The sequence below is a fragment of the Panulirus ornatus genome, chromosome 11, assembly GCF_036320965.1.
Source record: "Panulirus ornatus isolate Po-2019 chromosome 11, ASM3632096v1, whole genome shotgun sequence".
NCBI classification, from domain to species: Eukaryota; Metazoa; Arthropoda; class Malacostraca; order Decapoda; family Palinuridae; genus Panulirus; species Panulirus ornatus.
Genome location: NC_092234.1, coordinates 32,399,203 through 32,415,893, shown reverse-complemented (window position 1 = coordinate 32,415,893; position 16,691 = coordinate 32,399,203). Strand labels below are relative to the sequence as shown.

General features: G+C 41.8%; 1 protein-coding gene across 1 annotated transcript in view; it reads left to right on the top strand.

Moving 5' to 3' along the window:
* The first annotated feature begins 481 nt into the window (after window positions 1–481).
* The window catches only part of zfh2 (Zn finger homeodomain 2), a 932,335-nt gene continuing 916,125 nt past the window's right edge, over window positions 482–16,691 (top strand). Inside the window, exon 1 of the mRNA XM_071666760.1 lies at window positions 482–627. The gene's annotated coding sequence lies outside the window, so the exon portion shown is untranslated. The remainder of the gene's footprint in view (window positions 628–16,691) is intronic.

Genomic DNA, 16,691 nt, shown 5'->3' with positions numbered 1-16,691 from the left:
ATCCTGTTGGTGAGCGCGAATGATGATCTTCGTCAACCTCGTCGTCCCTCCTCCTCCTCCTCCATTTCCATCTCCTCCTCCTCCTCTTCCTCTCCCTCTCCTATCCTCCCCCACTGCCCCCCCCCCTCTCCCTCCATCCCTCCCCTCCCTCCCCCTGATCTTGCGTGGCTATGGGGGCTCATTCGTCGGCGGCCCCGTGCTCCGACCCTTCTGTCGCTGGGGTGGGAGGAGACATGGGACGGCCAGTGGCAGGAGGGAAGCTATGGCAGCAGCAGCAGCAGCAGCAGCCAGAAGATGAGGTGGAGGAGGAGGAGGAGGAGGCAGAGGACGCAGTTCCAGCGGCACCATCAGTAAGAAGAAGACGAAGAAGAGAGGAGGAGGAGGGCACGCAGGGTTTCAAGGCGGCAGATGTGATTATTAATTATTTTGGTGTGGGAGAGCGTGGGGTTGCACAGGCGCACCACGTCCCAGGCATTGATTAGTGGTGCGCTTATGCCAGTCGCTCCAATGTATGCAAGAGCTTGGTGGTGGTGGCTCGGCGCGGACAGTGCGAGGCGTACCGCAGCCCAGGACACACGCCTTCCTCCACGCCCGCCACCCACGCCCGCCCCACCGTCATGACCACAGGTACACGTGCACGCCCACCCACCCCCACCTGCCCCGCCCCTTACTGTGGGGGTGCGTGGGGATGGGGGGGGGGAAAGGGGTACACCACGGCGCACCCTCCAACCCAACCCCAGCCAACCAACTCCCCCGAACGTACCTTCTCACACCCCCTCCCTCTCCCTCTCCAACACACCTGTGCGGTGGTGCTTCTGTATTGTGCAGTCACCTGACCACCTCACCTGGTGGGTGAGGGGAGAGGGTCACGTGTGAGGGGGGGGCATCATCAGGAGAGGAGAGGGTTGGACTGCTGGGGGGGTGACAACTCTGTAACCATCTAGTGGGCCGGAGGTGTTGTGTGTATTAATGCCCCCTGCTTTGCCGCATTTGCATAAATTAGAATCTCGTATAATTCGCCCATACTGAAGTGATGATAACACATGACAGAGTGAGTGCTGGGCCTTAGGGTGGGCGTATGAGGCCTGCCCACCACCACGTGTGGTATACAGTGTGAGGAGCAGGACAGGCTGGCGGCCACGTGCAGCGGAGAGCAGCTGTGTGGTGTGGCTCGGGAAGCTAGTGACTTATCGCCGCAGTGGTGGGCCGCGCACTACTACTACAACCACCACACACACACACACACACACACACACACACCAGCCTCCCCACTCTTTCCTGCCTCTCCCCGCTCTCACTTCTTGTTTCACTGGGGCAACCATGTAGCCAAGGTGTCCGTGGCTGTTCCCGAGTACTGCCCCATGCAGTGTAAATCACTCGTTGACTGGTTCGCTCTGTTATTATCCTCTCCGAACGCTGCCAAGACCGATGTGGCCCGTCCTCCGCGGATCTTAATCATGTCTTAGAATCAGTGATATATATATATATATATATATATATATATATATATATATATATATATATATATATATATATATATATTCGCTGGTTGATCGGCCATATTGTGAAGGAAGTATGAAGGCCAGCGGTGTTGCTTACCTGTGATTTAGAGAGGATAGATAAAGGTCTGTCTACCCTCTGTGTCCACTCACTGTGGAGTACATAACTGGAGTCTGGTGTCCGTCTCTGATTTTCATCACCCTCACGAGGGTCCCACTTAGAAAGGGAAAAAAAAAAAAATGGAAAAAAAGAGTTTAGTTTCACGCTTACCTGGAGGTTCCTTTTTCTCAGTGGAAGGTTACGTTGTTCTGCCCCGTGTGTTGTACCAGTTCCTTACGACGGAGGATTTACGACCCGTGTCGTTTCGCGAGAAGACACACTCCGGCGGAAAATGTCCTCTCCCGCCTTGTGCCTGTATGAACGGTGTGCGGCAAGACTTTATGCATATATTATGAGAGATATGTACATCGTCGCTGTACCCTGACCATACGTGTTAGTAGTGACGTATTTTCCATCGGCGGGGAATTGTATATCCTGAAGATTTTGAGGAAAACGACAGAAATTATTTACGTGTGTGAACGGCGTTAGATACAGAGTGATAATTGAATGTTAGATTGAGACAAGGATTTGAGAGACTTGAAGTTAGAATTACTCCTCTCATATGTTCTGTTATTATCATCATTATTATTGTTATTATTACTATTAATTCTATTGTTATTATTGTTGTTATTATTATTATTATTATTATTATTATTATTGATTATTATTGTATTTATGATAGTATAATTACAATGATAACAATGATAATAAAGGTAATGTTGATCATAAAGTTGATGATAACAAGATTGGTAATTTTGATAATAATATTAACGGTAATAATGATAATAATAACAGTAACAGTCATAAGAATGGTAATGAAATTATAATAGTGATAATAATAATAATAATAATAATAATAATGATAATATGATAATAAAAGTAACTAATGATTATATTAATGATAATGGTAATAATTATGATAATGAAAATAATGATAATAGCATTATTGTTATTGTTATCAAGGCAATGAGGATGAAGGTATGACGAGACGATACCTACCTGCTTCCCACGTATATGAAAAATAAACACAATAATTAAATTTTTTTTTTGCCATGCTGCAGACCCGAAATATTGAGGATAGGTGAAGAATAGACGGAGACGGACGGGGCTAGGTAGACAAGCTGGGTGATGTCTGCACACACTCAAGATGCAAGTGTGTGTGTGTCTGATAATGGGGAACATACACGTGTGCTTGTCTTGTGTGCTTGTCTTTCTGTCCATGTATTCGTTATATATATATATATATATATAATATATATATATATATATATATATATATATATATATATATATATATATATATCCTTGCGTTATGTCCAGAATATTTTCTATTCATTTCTTCCTATTACTCGATTAGCTTTTATTCTTAGAGCGTTGTTGTGATCTTAAGCAATCCTTGTTTTTTTTTTAAATTGGTTTCGGTATCTCGGTTTATTTTGATTCAAAGACTTTGTTATGTTTATAAACAGGTGCAAGAAATATATATATATATATATATATATATATATATATATATATATATATATATATATATATATATATATATATATATATTCTTTTCTTTCAAACTATATATATATATATATATATATATATATATATATATATATATATATATATATATATATATATATAAAGTGCTCAAACTGTATCTTATGGCATTATGTATTTTTTATGAAATCGTGCATTCTGTGCTCTGGAAGTCTTTTGTTTACAAAGCTTAATGGGCAGTGTAAGTTGAGATTATCATTGTTTTGTCTTTCATAAAAAGAAAGCAAGATAACATCAGTTGGATTTGCGAAGAAATAATGATTATTATGGTAGTTTGATAAGTATACCATAACACGGCTGACCGCCTGTACAATACGATGATACTTACTTGGTTCATTCCACCATTCACTTCCCAGAAGTTAGGAAGAGATAATAGCCGCAGAAAAAAAAGATAAAACGAGAGAGAGAGGAGGCAACATGGCTGTCACATGAGCAGTGTGTGTGTATGTAGCGCATGTCGGCACCGTTTAGGATGCTGGGCCGGGTTTGGTTGACGTAAAAACTGGCTTAATTATCAGATCCTGGCCGGGACTTTGAATCGAAGGGTCACACCAGTAATTACCGATGATTAGATAGATAAGAGCATGATTTACATGGGCGTCTTGTGTATGTCCTGTGTGTTGGCGCATGACACACTGACACGGCCTGGCCTACTCCAGCCAGCTCCTCTCCTGCAGGGAGCGACTGGAACTTTTTTCTTCTTTTTTCGTATGTAAGGATTATATATATATATATGTATGTATATATATATATATATATATATATATATATATATATATATATATATATATATATATATATATGTGTGTGTGTGTGTGTGTGTAGTATTTTTTTCTCTCACAAACCAAAACTTGAACTCCGTCAAGGCCAGAAGAACCATCATCCTGTTGACATTCCTTTCTCTTTATTTCATAAGGTTTAGTTTCGTTATTGGTGATGTATTGACCACACGTAGTTACCTCGTCTGCTGAAAGGTGGCCACATCATCTCTCTCTGAGGTGTGTGTGTGTGTGTGTGTGTGTGTGTGTGTGTTGTACCATGCATCTCACACCTACAGACGGTACGGATGAGACCACCACCTGCAGCCACGGTACGCGGTACAGAGAGGAAGAGAGAGGGAGGAAAACATAAACCTCGTGGATGGTAAACACGGTGACCAGCACATTGGTACAGCTTATTCCTGTTTCATCTGGAGAGGCATTTGACAGGTTGCGCTAATTGTCAGATTTGCAAGTTAATGAGGGAGGAGGGAGTTGATTTTCGCCGCCGTACCGGACACAATGGCCCTTTCGGCCGATGAATTATCAGGTCGGGTCTAACATGGCAACTAATGCAGTTTGCAAATACTCTATCCTCTCTCTCTCTCTCTCTCTCTCTCTCTCTCTCTCTCTCTCTCTCTCTCTCTCTCTCTGGCCGTCAGGAATTTCCTATCGAGGGTGTGCAAAGAGACAGGGGAGAGAGAGAGAGAGAGAGAGAGAGAGAGAGAGAGAGAGAGAGAGAGAGAGAGAGAGAGAGAGAGTGAGTACCAGCCATTCACTGTGCCCACTAACCATGTCCCGGTCAAAGTGTCCCCCTACTCCAGGTGCCCTTCCTTTGGTGATCCTTAACGGAGGATCAGCCTACCAGAGTCATCGTTGCTGTCTGTAGAGGCCAGTGAGGTGGTAGGAGAGTCAGGACGGCTCAGTCCGGCCACGTCTATGGAGTTTGATGCAGAGATGACCACATTTTGGCATGGGTTTGGGATGCGGAAGTCAGGCTGATGATAGGCCCCCACGGAGGAAGACGTCTCTCTCTCTCTCTCTCTCTCTCTCTCTCTCTCTCTCTCTCTCTCTCTCTCTCTCTCTCTCTCTCTCCCATCAAGCATTACTTAAGAGTTTAGGATTCATGTTCATTGCCGCTGTATGAATAAGGTGTCGTAGAGCAGGTTTACGTTGGTATATTTTGTGGTGCATTTTTACTTTCAACGTACTGAAGCACTCGGACACACACACACACACACACACACACTACATATATATATATATATATATATATATATATATATATATATATATATATATATATATATATATATATATATATATATTATTGAAAGGGAGAGAGACATAGAGGTTTTTATGATACAAACACATGTATGATTAGACATAGTATATGTTTATATTCATCAGTTTTTTCTTACTAGTTTGCCGTTTCCCGCATAATGAGGTAGTACCAGGAACTGACAATGAATGACTTCATTTGTTTATATACACACACACTCAGGCTATCATGTACAATGCATTGACCCTAAGTCCCTTACCCACAGCTAAGCCCCATAGGTCTTTATATCGTTTACTCTGACCGCTTCGCACCCCCTGATTCTGCCCAGTGACAGCACATCGCACCATTATACCACATAGCTCCAATTCCATCTGTCCCATCCACGCCTCACACCCTCCTGTATGCTCAGGTCCTGATCACAAAACGTCTTTCACTATATTATTCCTTCTCCAGTGCGGCCCTCCCTTCGTCTTGTCCACTTTACTGTTGACACGAATACCTCTTTCTTAGTCACCATCACTACATGTGTCCAAGCTATTTCACCATACGCTCTCCGATTCTCTCAGTCATACTCTCCTTACTTGCACACTTCCCTCTCACCTTATCATTTCCTAATGGATGAATCCTCCTCACACCTCAAGCGTTTCACTTACAGCACATCAACTCTCTTCCGTATTGTTTTTTTTCTTTTCCCATCAAGTCCCCATTCATCGCATCCATACAACACCGTCGGGACTTCTGTGCCTTCAAACATGCCCATCTGTACCTTCACAGACGATGTCCTCTCATTTTCATATACTTTACCAGGAACTTAGTCCCCTCACGTTCCTTATGGCTTACTGTAACTTCCATGGTTGCATCCGCTGCCGTGTGCACTCCCAGCTATTCATAATACTCCACTTACTTCTCGTTCTTTCCAATCGGTCTCACACATTAACCATATGTATATCATACTTGATCACTGCTTCCCACATTAACGAGATAGCGTCAGGAACAGACGAAGAAATGCCGCATTCGCTCACATTCATTCTCCAGCTGTCATGTGTAATGCACCAAAGCCATAGCACCCCTATCTACAACTAGGCCCTACATACCTATCCATGTTTTACCGCGGCCTTTTCACTTGCCCTGGTTCATTCCATTGACAGCACGTCGACCCCTGTATACTATATTCACTCTATCCTGTGCACGCCTTTCACCTTCGTGCATGTTCAGGCTCCGATCACTGAAAATCTTTTTCAATCCATCCTTCCATCTTCAATCTACACTATATCTCTTTGTTTACCTCTCCTCACTCTTGCTCTTCATATGTCCAAACCATTCAGCACACCCTCATCATCTTTATCAGCCACGCTCTTTTTATAACCACCCTTCTCTCTCCCTTTTATTACTTAATCGATGAAACCACCTCACACCATATATTGTCATCAAACATTTCATTTCCATCACATCCACCTTTCTTCGCACATCCTCATCCATACTATGGTTCATGCTTCGCATCCATACAACATAGTTTGGATTACTGTACCTTCACACGTACCCATCTTGCCCTCTCACACAACGAACTCTCTTTCCGTACATTCCTCCTGCTTGAAGTTATAATGCAAATACAGTTCCGTCAAAGAACATCGCATTGCAAAGGAGTCCACATTTATCCGCTGCTGGCTGTAGGAGCCCTTAGAAAGAGGTCCTGGGATATATATATATATATATATATATATATATATATATATATATATATATATATATATATATATATATATGAATTACTTTTCCAAAAGAAGGAACAGTGAAGGGGGCCAAATAAGTATTTTCCCTCTCAGGATCATTCCTCTGTTCTTAACGCTACCTCGCTAATGCGGGAAATAGCGAATATGTATGGAAATATATATATATATATATATATATATATATATATATATATATATATATATATATATATATATATATATATATATTGATGATTCAAGGATAAAAAAAATGTGAGAAGTAAAGAGGGGGATGCAAGAGGGGAGTGTTAGGGAGGGGGGAGCCATGACCTACCCTTGCCCTCCCTACCTAACACTTCCCCAGCCATAAAGCAGCCCAGGTTAAGGTAACCCCTAGGAGAGCTGCTGGCGGAGGAACCACATATCACACCCAGTTTAACCACCGGGATGAGAAGACGGTCATTAGAGTCCACCGTGGGTGCTGGCAGCGGCGGCGGCGGCGGCAGCGGTTGCGGAGGCGGCGGCGGCAGCGGCGGCGGCGGAGTCAGGGTCGGAGGTTGGGGGAGCGTTGGAGGAGGGAGGGGGTCGCGATTGGGATGGGGGCGGGAGGGTAGAGCAGCTACCACGCCATTTTTTATTGCCATCTCTCTCTCTCTCTCTCTCTCTCTCTCTCTCTCTCTCTCTCTCTCTCTCTCTCTCTCTCTCTTCCCAAGTCAACCACGCCAAGCGAGAGATTTCCATCCAGTGTGGTTTGCGCCTCTCTCTCTCTCTCTCTCTCTCTCTCTCTCTCTCTCTCTCTCTCTCTCTCTCTCTCTCTCTCTCTCTCCATTTTCTTCCCCATCTTATGTTCGTTTTCCGCCTTCCGTTTAAATGCTCCAGTGTTGTTGTTATTGTTGTGTGTCTTTGTGGTGTTGCACGGGATGCGTCGCTGTTTCTACCGTGGCCACCAGCTTTGCTGTCTGCTGCTGTGTTAAGGTGGCTCTATTATTTATTGCATGGACATGCGTACTCTCTCTCTCTCTCTCTCTCTCTCTCTCTCTCTCTCTCTCTCTCTCTCTCTCTCTCTCTCTCTCTCTCTCTCTCTCTATGTATGTATATATATATATATATATATATATATATATATATATATATATATATATATATATATATATATTTAGCCATTATCATACAACCCCAGGATTCCTTTTTCAGTGATCCAAGGGCTCCTACAGCCCCCAAGGCTGCGCCACACTTGGTGGCAGGGACAGGAAGGTCTCCTCTGAAGCTAGACGTTGTAAACGAGCCTGTACTCTCTCTCTCCTCACTTGACGTTCATACCAGTCTCACCAGAGGTGACTTTTACCTCGTAGTGTAATCTCAACCAAGCGGAGTTTGGCCATATATATATATATATATATATATATATATATATATATATATATATATATATATATATATATATAAAGCTGTTGATGGTCAGTTGATGAGTAGGTTTGATAGACGGATGTTTCTATCTGAAGGAATTTACGTGCCCTTCATAGAGAGGGACTCGGGTATTGACGTGGACGATCAAGTGGGCGATTATACCTTGGTTTTGAAAATCCCTCGCGGGAATCGATTTATTTCGGAGGGTCAGACCGCACGCCACTGTGCCTCTGGCTGGCGTAAAGATATCTCCTGTTCTGGGGGAGAGGAGAGGAGAGGAGAGGGAGGGAAGGGGAAAAAAAAACTACGGAGAATAAAACGTCGACACAGTTATGAAATGAGGTCGTGAAGGACTGTGGGTAGTACAAGATTGTACCCAGTGAATTGGGTGACTTATCTTTCAATCTGTTGAACATTTGCCTTCTATGAGTTTAGCACACACAGCTTCTTCTTCCTTCACTCGCACAGAGCTTCGCATTTGAATGGCTGTTCTTAGTTAACACATTACACTTATGGTTTGTAAAGTTGTTTTCACACATTATTGTCGGATTGAACCAGGGCACGTGAAGCGTCTGGGGTAAACCATGGAATGTTTGTGCGCGTGGATGTGGAAAGGGAGCTGTGGTTTCGATGCATTACACTTGACAGCTAGAGACTGAGTGTGAACGAATGCTGCCTTTTGTCCTTTCCTAGCTCTACCTCGCGGGGGAGGGGGGATGCTATTGCATGTGTGGCGGAGTGGCGACGGGAGTGAATAAAGGCAGCAAGGATGAAGTATGTGCATGTGTATATATGTATATGTCCGTGTATGTATATATATGTATACGTTAAAATGTATAGGCATGTATATGTGCATGTGTGGACGTGTATGTTTATGCTTGTGTATGTGGGTGGGTTGGGCCATTCTTTCGTCTGTTTCCTTGCGCTACCTCGCTAACGCGGGAGACAGCGACAAAGTATGATAAATATAAAATACTGTATATATCTATCTATCTATCTATCTATCTGTATATATATATATATATATATATATATATATATATATATATATATATATATATATATATATATTTATATATATATATATATATATATATATATATATATATATATATATATATATATATATATATATATATATTTTTTTTTTTTTTTTTTTTTTTTTTGTCGCTGTCTCCCGCGTTTGCGGGATGATGTGGCAGTTACCTTGACCAGATCTCTGAGGGTCAGGTCAAAACCAAGCCCATCATATCCAGAGTCGTCCTCAAGGGTCGTCCCTTCGTCCTCATCGGGTCATTGTAGTGTCCCATCCCATGCTATTTTTCTCTTCTCTGTCCCAACAGTGTCCCATCAGTATAGCGGACAGACTTAAGACAAAGCTCCATAACATAGCAAGTCGTGTGTAGGTATGTAAACGAGAGGTCTGATATAGACGGGCATACAGGGTCAAGCGCATTGGTTCGAATCCTGGTTATGGCAGTTGGTCCACGGTCAACCCAGCTGTTCATGCACCTCTAGGTGTTGGTCGATAAAATGGGTACCTGGTTCATACCAAGGTATATATATATATATATATATATATATATATATATATATATATATATATATATATATATATTCCTATGAGTCTATGGGGAAAATGAAACACGAAAAGTTCCCAAGTGCAATTTCCCGTAATAATCACATCATCAGAGGAGAAACAAGAGACGAATATAACAGTCAGTTCATATACATCGAAGAGACGAAGCTAGGACGCCATTTGGTAAACATATATATATATATATATATATATATATATATATATATATATAGCGTTAATGGGATGGCCTTGATTAGCGCCTCAGATGGCCGTGCCATCTCAGCTAACATGAAAAAAAGTAATGAAAGAAACGGAAGTATACTAGAGCGAGGAAGGTGGAGGTGCCGAGGGTAAAGCAGTTCTGGTCCACAAGACTGTTAATGCTGGCCAGCCAGCACACGGTTGCTCCCAGCATGACTCTGGCAGCTCAGGGGGAAAGAATTAGGAAAATATTAGTAGTATGGGGAAATAAGGGGTCATTTCCTCCCCCTACCCCTAACAGTTGTCGTTCCATAGAGGACCGAGGCCAGCCGATCTCGGGCCATTCATACGTGTCTCTTAAATGTGGCATTGCTAATCACGCATTGAAATTTACAGACACACACGCACACACACACACACTAATACATATGTCTGTATGTATGTATATTAAGTTATGATTACTCCAGGACCTTTGTAAAAGTCCCTGAGAATATATATATATATATATATATATATATATATATATATATATATATATATATATATATATATATATATATGTGTGTGTGTGTGTGTGTGTGTGTGTGTGTGTGTGTGTGCGTGTGTGTGGCATGATGACGTGAATATTTAGGTATGATAGGATATAGGTATATAGGATATACATGAAATAACAAATATTTAGGCATGTCAGATTGAATCAGGTGAATATTTATCTATTTGAGATTGGATATTCAAGACATGAAGATCTATGTTTGATAGGATATTCAAGATATAGATTGAATAACGTTAATATTTATTTACTCTAGGATATTCACTATAAAGAGTAAGTAACGTAAAAAAAAATTATATTTCAAAGGATATTTAAGGCATGGAATAAATAACGCGAATATATATATATATATATATATATATATATATATATATATATATATATATATATATATATATATATATGATAGATATAGCTAGATAGAAAGATACATAGATTACGCGGTTAGCGTTGGTGATTGTGACGCATTCACGGGCAGCCTGGGATCGTGTGAATTGGTTTTTATCCTGGTTGCGTCAGTCGGTCCACTGTCAGTACAGCTGTTCGTCCTGCCCTATAGGTTGATAGATAAAATGGGTGCATGCCTTAGGCTAGGGTATATATATATATATATATATATATATATATATATATATATATATATATATATATATATATAGTGGTAATGAGATAGCCTTGGATAGAACATTTGGTTGCCCATGCCGTCTCGCCTGGCATAAAAGAAGATAGATGGATAGATAACTTACTTCATATTAAGACAACGTGACATATGTGAATAATTTCGACTCGGAATACAATGTAGCGTAGATGCCGTAACTTCTTTTTTTTTTTTTGATAACTTTTCTCTCTTGTCTGTGTTGATACCATTGTTCTCTGTTATGATTGTTACTCCATCGGGTCTTCCCACTTCTGACGGCTCTTCTGTCTCCCTTCTGCTCCTCCTCTTCCTCTTCTTTCTTTGTTTCCATCTTCTTCTTCTTCTAACTCCTTATCGCTTCTCTCCATCCGGGCTCGTATTGCTCAAACCTTCACCGCTCTCTCTCTCTCTCTCTCTCTCTCTCTCTCTCTCTCTCTCTCTCTCTCTCTCTCTCTCTCTCTCTCTCTCGCACACGAATACGCGCGCTCTAATTCCTCTCTCCTGCTCACATTTCTTTTTTCCCAATCTCTCCCGCTGAGCTCTTTTTCTTCTGCCCCGTTGATCTACTGTCTCTGTCTCTGTCTCTCTCATTCTCTTCCTCTCTCTCTCTCTCTTTCTGTCGTACTGATTTCAGTTTTTCTTCTTCTTCTTCTTCTTATTATTATTATAATTATTATTATTATTATCATTATTATTATTATTAGCATTTATTGTTATTATTATTATTACTATCATTATTATTATTGTCACTAAAACACCTTCCCTTCCCCTTTTCTTCTTGCTCTCAGTCATATGCTCCTCCTCCTCCTCCTCCTCCTCCTCCTCCTCCATCTTCTGCCATTTACTCTTTTCTCTGCACCTTTCCATTGGCCTTACCTACACCGCCCACTCTGTGCCTTCGTGCCACTCCCCGTCGTGGTCTCCCTCCGTCATCGTCTGGGGTGACTGATTAACCGTACAAAATTCATTATTACCTGGGAAGCCAATTAAGATTTTTGGAATAGGTGATTGGCGTGTTAAATGACGGAGCCGGGGACATGCGATCATGGCAACAAATGCCAGCTAACTAAGGCTGTGTCCATTTTCTTAATTAGCCTTAAAGCATATGTGAGGGAGGAGGGCGTCTCAGCCCGCACGCCCGCCCGGCCATCCGCAAGCCCCTTATACCCGCTCTCGTGTATCCGCTCCTGTTTATCCACTTTGAGGCACCCGTAGAGTCTCATGTGTTGGTTCTCTGTTATCCGCACTCTCACATGTTGCTCCACTTCATCCACATTCTCACGTGTCGGATCCGATTTATACGTATTCTCGAGATCTCACATGTTAGTGCCCATTTGGCTACACTCTCACATGTTGGTGCCCATTTATCCACACTCTCAATTGGTGTTACTCATCCACGCTCTCACTTGATGTTACCCATTTATCCACACTCTCACTTGGTGTCACTCATTTATCCACACTCTCACATGCCGTTACTCATTTATCCTTTTTCTCACATGCTCTTACTCATTTATCCACACTCACTTGGTGTCACTCATTTATACACACTCTCACATGCCGTTATTCTCTTTACCTTAGCATCAGTCAATTTGTCAGTCTTCTTGTCTTTATCTATTCAGTCATTTATATACAATTTCAATCTATCTGCCTATTTATGTATGTGTCTGTCTCTCTGATTATGTTTGTCTGTGTGTCCGTCTGTTTTTCTGTCTAGTCTGTTTATCCATATGTGTGTCTATGAATGAATCTGTTTTTTTCTCTCTGTATGTCTGTCATTAACTCACTTCCCAGTTCTCATGTGGTATGGTAGATCGGGTACATACAGCCACAGAAATATGGCATCTTAAATGTCAACTAATGGGATTGATAATTCCCGTTGGAGGGAGTAGTAGTTCGCCTCTGTAGTTAGATATAGCATTGTCTTCCTCCCACTGAGGCAGCGGTGTGCTGTTCTTGAACCCTCACAGAATATGACGTTACTCAAAGGAGGGCCAGTAGGTTCCGTGGCGGAAAAAATACGTATTATACAGAATTCATTCAGCTTACTTGGGGATAGAATATGTAAAACACTGAAAATGTTGAATTCTGAAATGCAGAATATTGTCATGAAATTAAGCGAAGGATTTGTGGCGTTGGTCGGCCGCCTTGAAGTGTAATTAAATGATAATTAGAACAGAATATTTTCGAAATGAAAGTGTTGCTGGAGTGATACTCACAGTTATGGGGCATGTTGTCAGAAGTTAAGTTTCTTACAAATACAAATAAAGTTTAAGGATCATCTGAAGAAACTGTTGGGTTTTAAGTATACGAATTACCAGAGAAAATTAAGGTTTTGCGCAAGAGGAAGATTTTATAAAAATTAGGAAAATGATAAAAATCTGTTCAGATGTGTGATGGTCGCTTGTGATAATTGGTGTAAAACGCAAATTATGTAATGTGAATCAGGTTGTTTTCATACATGCTTGCCATTTCCCGCGTGAAAGAGGTAGCGTCGAGAGCAGGTGACAGAGCCTCACAGGGAAAAATACCCACTTGGCTCCTCGCTCTGTTCCTTCTCTTGGAAAGCAATACAGGAAGGGAGGATTTTCAGCCACCTGCCCCCGCCTCTCTTAATCGCTCTCTCTACGACACGCTGGGAATACGTGGGCAGTTTTCTTTCTCCCCTATCCCCAGGGATAATATATATGCATATAGATAGATAGATAGATAGATAGACACATGCAGAAACGAGATACAATGAGAACATGTAAAGGAATTAGAAGTTCACTTGCGTAAATTGGGACATTATGAATTATTCAGTGTTTCTTCATAAGAAAAAAAACTCCCCCCCCCCAAAAAAAAGAACAAGCGTATATTTAACAAAAAAAAGAGTCGGATTATGATGTGATGGGTTGCCAAGGTGGATGCTGCCCACCGCTGCCAACACTGTTGTCACGGACGGGTCCCGCACATTGTGTTCCTGCCCTCACGTCAAGCCACTGTTATAAATTGGGAGGTTAATGTACGCACCACCAATTAAAACGCTCGTGGAAGAAACTCGTGGGCTCCACATTAATATGACTTGACTCTCTGCCAAGTGAAGGAATGCCAGGTTGCCCCTTGAGCGGTTGTTGAGGCTGGCGTTGTATTTTTGTAGCTTCGGCGTGTGCGTGAGAGAGAGAGAGAGAGAGAGAGAGAGAGAGAGAGAGAGAGAGAGAGAGAGAGAGAGAGAGAGAGAGGAAAGAGAAGAGGGAGGAGAGAGGGGAGCCTCGGAGGGTGTAGGTAGGGAAGTATGATCGAATGGTACAATACTTTCGTTTCGTTCAGAGAGAAGATATGGAGGGCGTTTGTCATGATGGCTCTCTCTTAGTGTGTGTGTGTGTGTGTGTGTGTGTGTTGCGGCGAGGAAGTTTTTCACTCGCGTTGCCCCCGTCTCTGAAACTTGTATGTATACGATGTGTCACCCTTATATAACTTCGCAATCCGAAGGAGTCCATCATTTTCCCTGCAGCACTGGAAGCAGCGCAGCCACGGTGCTGCAGAGCAGCTCCTTGAAAAGGAGTCATGTAGTCCCTCAAGTGCCCCTCGAGGGACCCTGGAGGACTTTATATATATATATATATATATATATATATATATATATATATATATATATATATATATACACTCACAAATTACGCCAGATATGTGTGTGGTACTTTCCCATATCCCTTTCCTTAGTTTCTGCCTAATGCTGCACCCTTCCTCCTGTTCCTCTCTCCTGGTCGCCTCCTGTGACACACACACACACACACACACACACACACACACACACACACACACACACACATCTTGTACTTCCCTAATCACCCCTCGAGCTCGTAAAGGTCGCCAGACATTGTCTCGGCAACGCTGTCAGCTATGCTTATTAACAACAACTGGTATTTAAATCACCAATTAATAAAACTCCAGATGAGAAGATGAGGGTCACATTGTCAGTCGAGACTTGGGGTTGGGCCAGGACGCGCCGCCACTCACTCGATCGTCAAAGAAAAAGCCTCAAAAATATTCAGCGAGGCCGAACAGCTCCCGCCGCTGGTCGTCGCCGTCTTCGTCGTCGTCCCGGTGATAATTCTGAACACCTGAGGACTAATTATAAGAGACAAGCCATCTCCTAGACCCTGAAATACACGCTCTAACGAGACTCAACCCCCCTAACCCCCCCGCCCCCTTAAGCTGAGGGAGGGGGGGGAGGAGAGGATGTGTTCGCATTAAGAGGGCGTTTCGCTATGTGCCATCTGGCATTGATGTATTGGTGGGGTCGTATTGTTATAATCAACGCAAGACGCATGGCACAAGAGAGGGCTGCCCCTTTTCGACGTGGTTTAAATACTTGTTGTTCATAAATTAGCGTACATGGGCGGGAGGGCGCTATATTAAGCTCGGGCCCCCCCCCCCCCTTTTTTTTTAACAGTTGCCATTCTTCTTTAGTAGTGTTGCTGCGGTGTCTGTGTTTACTCATATATATATATATATATATATATATATATATATATATATATATATATATATATATATATATATATATATATATATATATAATGTGTGTGTGTGTATATATTTATATTCCCCACATGATGATTTGAATACTTTTTCAAAGGTTGATTGTGAATAATCTACTTGATAATGGTGCATGGGGGAGTGGGTGGGTTATGGGTGATTATCACGTGAGTGATGGGTCGGGATTGTGTTTTGCGATGGGTTGTCCAGAGATTTATGTTAAGTGTTTTGATAAGTATCGTACATCAGAGGCAGACAAGAATGAGAACAACCATTGCTCTCCTCACACTCACCAAATACGTTATTATCAAAAGAAAAAAATATCAAGAAGCCAAATTAGATTAATGAGTAGATTAAATATTTTTCGGAAACTGATATATATATATATATATATATATATATATATATATATATATATATATATATTATCCCTGGGGATAGGGGAGAAAGGATACTTCCCACGTATTCCCCGCGTGTCGTAGAAGGCGACTATAAGGGGAGGGAGCGTGGGGGGCTGGAAGTCCTCTCCTCTCTTTTTTAATTTTCCAAAAGAAGGAACAGTGAATGGAACCAAGTGAGGATATTCCTTCTAAAGCTCAGTCCTCTGTGCTTAACACTACCTCACTAATGCGGGAAATGGCAAATATATATATATATATATATATATATATATATATATATATATATATATATATATATATATATATATATTCATTTATTCATTTATTATACTTTGTCGCCATCTCCCGCGTTAGCGATGTAACGCAATGAAACAGACGAAAGCATGGTCCAACCCACCCACATACACATGTATATACATACACGTCCACACACGCACATATACATACCTATACATTTCAACGTATCCATATATATACATACACAGACATATACATATAT